This window comes from Hypomesus nipponensis, chromosome 20 (assembly GCF_054491055.1).
Source record: "Hypomesus nipponensis isolate SF chromosome 20, ASM5449105v1, whole genome shotgun sequence".
In the NCBI taxonomy this organism is placed as follows: domain Eukaryota; kingdom Metazoa; phylum Chordata; class Actinopteri; order Osmeriformes; family Osmeridae; genus Hypomesus; species Hypomesus nipponensis.
The window spans coordinates 1,820,001-1,822,500 of NC_140380.1; the positions used below are offsets into that span (position 1 = coordinate 1,820,001).

Consider the following 2,500-nt stretch of genomic DNA (forward strand, 5'->3'; position numbering starts at 1 on the left):
CAATTGCTAAATCTGTATATGGATAAGTAGCCTATGGTTGTCAACTTATTTCGTACGGCCATACCAGCCTGGCAACGCCCGATCTCGTCTGATCTCGGAAGCTAAGCAGGGTCGGGCCTGGTTAGTACTTGGATGGGAGACCGCCTGGGAATACCAGGTGCTGTATGCTCATTCACTTAGAAACTGAAATCTTGCAATATGCACAAGTAGTCCTTCATGAAAGGGGCTGGAAGCTGTTTTCATTTTGACACGAGAGGGAGAGAGAGAGAGAGAGACCACCTTGCATTGTCAATTGCTAAATCTGTATATGGATAAGTAGCCTATGGTTGTCAACTTATTTCGTACGGCCATACCAGCCTGGCAACGCCCGATCTCGTCTGATCTCGGAAGCTAAGCAGGGTTGGGCCTGGTTAGTACTTGGATGGGAGACCGCCTGGGAATACCAGGTGCTGTATGCTCTTTTGCTCATTCACTTAGAAACTGAAATCTTGCAATATGCACAAGTAGTCCTTCATGAAAGGGGCTGGAAGCTGTTTTCATTTTGACACGAGAGAGAGAGAGAGAGAGAGAGAGAGAGAGAGAGAGAGAGAGAGAGAGAGAGAGAGAGAGAGAGAGAGAGAGAGACTACCTTGCATTGTCAATTGCTAAATCTGTATATGGATAAGTAGCCTATGGTTGTCAACTTATTTCGTACGGCCATACCAGCCTGGCAACGCCCGATCTCGTCTGATCTCGGAAGCTAAGCAGGGTTGGGCCTGGTTAGTACTTGGATGGGAGACCGCCTGGGAATACCAGGTGCTGTATGCTCTTTTGCTCATTCACTTAGAAACTGAAATCTTGCAATATGCACAAGTAGTCCTTCATGAAAGGGGCTGGAAGCTGTTTTCATTTTGACACGAGAGAGAGAGAGAGAGAGAGAGAGAGAGAGAGAGAGAGAGAGAGAGAGAGAGAGAGAGAGAGAGAGAGAGAGAGACTACCTTGCATTGTCAATTGCTAAATCTGTATATGGATAAGTAGCCTATGGTTGTCAACTTATTTCGTACGGCCATACCAGCCTGGCAACGCCCGATCTCGTCTGATCTCGGAAGCTAAGCAGGGTTGGGCCTGGTTAGTACTTGGATGGGAGACCGCCTGGGAATACCAGGTGCTGTATGCTCTTTTGCTCATTCACTTAGAAACTGAAATCTTGCAATATGCACAAGTAGTCCTTCATGAAAGGGGCTGGAAGCTGTTTTCATTTTGACACGAGAGAGAGAGAGAGAGAGAGAGAGAGAGAGAGAGAGAGAGAGAGAGAGAGAGAGAGAGAGAGAGAGAGAGAGAGAGAGAGAGAGAGAGAGAGAGAGAGAGAGAGAGAGACTACCTTGCATTGTCAATTGCTAAATCTGTATATGGATAAGTAGCCTATGGTTGTCAACTTATTTCGTACGGCCATACCAGCCTGGCAACGCCCGATCTCGTCTGATCTCGGAAGCTAAGCAGGGTTGGGCCTGGTTAGTACTTGGATGGGAGACCGCCTGGGAATACCAGGTGCTGTATGCTCTTTTGCTCATTCACTTAGAAACTGAAATCTTGCAATATGCACAAGTAGTCCTTCATGAAAGGGGCTGGAAGCTGTTTTCATTTTGACACGAGAGAGAGAGAGAGAGAGAGAGAGAGAGAGAGAGAGAGAGAGAGAGAGAGAGAGAGAGAGAGAGAGAGAGAGAGAGAGACTACCTTGCATTGTCAATTGCTAAATCTGTATATGGATAAGTAGCCTATGGTTGTCAACTTATTTCGTACGGCCATACCAGCCTGGCAACGCCCGATCTCGTCTGATCTCGGAAGCTAAGCAGGGTCGGGCCTGGTTAGTACTTGGATGGGAGACCGCCTGGGAATACCAGGTGCTGTATGCTCTTTTGCTCATTCACTTAGAAACTGAAATCTTGCAATATGCACAAGTAGTCCTTCATGAAAGGGGCTGGAAGCTGTTTTCATTTTGACACGAGAGGGAGAGAGAGAGAGAGAGACCACCTTGCATTGTCAATTGCTAAATCTGTATATGGATAAGTAGCCTATGGTTGTCAACTTATTTCGTACGGCCATACCAGCCTGGCAACGCCCGATCTCGTCTGATCTCGGAAGCTAAGCAGGGTCGGGCCTGGTTAGTACTTGGATGGGAGACCGCCTGGGAATACCAGGTGCTGTATGCTCTTTTGCTCATTCACTTAGAAACTGAAATCTTGCAATATGCACAAGTAGTCCTTCATGAAAGGGGCTGGAAGCTGTTTTCATTTTGACACGAGAGAGAGAGAGAGAGAGACCACCTTGCATTGTCAATTGCTAAATCTGTATATGGATAAGTAGCCTATGGTTGTCAACTTATTTCGTACGGCCATACCAGCCTGGCAACGCCCGATCTCGTCTGATCTCGGAAGCTAAGCAGGGTCGGGCCTGGTTAGTACTTGGATGGGAGACCGCCTGGGAATACCAGGTGCTGTATGCTCTTTTGCTCATTCACTTA

At 47.4% G+C, this 2,500-nt stretch overlaps 8 non-coding genes across 8 annotated transcripts; all 8 read left to right on the plus strand.

Moving 5' to 3' along the window:
- Nucleotides 1-50: 50 nt before the first annotated feature.
- LOC146244149 (5S ribosomal RNA) lies at nt 51-169 on the plus strand. Its single transcript, XR_014738159.1, has one exon. It is a non-coding gene; the product is annotated as a 5S ribosomal RNA (ribosomal RNA).
- Nucleotides 170-339: 170 nt separating this feature from the next.
- LOC146244150 (5S ribosomal RNA) lies at nt 340-458 on the plus strand. Its single transcript, XR_014739093.1, has one exon. It is a non-coding gene; the product is annotated as a 5S ribosomal RNA (ribosomal RNA).
- A 230-nt stretch (nt 459-688) lies between these two features.
- On the plus strand, nt 689-807 carry LOC146244151 (5S ribosomal RNA). Its single transcript, XR_014739105.1, has one exon. It is a non-coding gene; the product is annotated as a 5S ribosomal RNA (ribosomal RNA).
- A 230-nt stretch (nt 808-1,037) lies between these two features.
- Nucleotides 1,038-1,156, plus strand: LOC146244152 (5S ribosomal RNA). Its single transcript, XR_014739117.1, has one exon. It is a non-coding gene; the product is annotated as a 5S ribosomal RNA (ribosomal RNA).
- Nucleotides 1,157-1,420: 264 nt separating this feature from the next.
- Nucleotides 1,421-1,539, plus strand: LOC146244153 (5S ribosomal RNA). Its single transcript, XR_014739129.1, has one exon. It is a non-coding gene; the product is annotated as a 5S ribosomal RNA (ribosomal RNA).
- Nucleotides 1,540-1,773: 234 nt separating this feature from the next.
- On the plus strand, nt 1,774-1,892 carry LOC146244154 (5S ribosomal RNA). The gene has a single exon (XR_014738160.1). It is a non-coding gene; the product is annotated as a 5S ribosomal RNA (ribosomal RNA).
- A 178-nt stretch (nt 1,893-2,070) lies between these two features.
- On the plus strand, nt 2,071-2,189 carry LOC146244155 (5S ribosomal RNA). The gene has a single exon (XR_014738161.1). It is a non-coding gene; the product is annotated as a 5S ribosomal RNA (ribosomal RNA).
- A 174-nt stretch (nt 2,190-2,363) lies between these two features.
- LOC146244156 (5S ribosomal RNA) lies at nt 2,364-2,482 on the plus strand. Its single transcript, XR_014738162.1, has one exon. It is a non-coding gene; the product is annotated as a 5S ribosomal RNA (ribosomal RNA).
- The last annotated feature ends 18 nt before the right edge of the window (nt 2,483-2,500 follow it).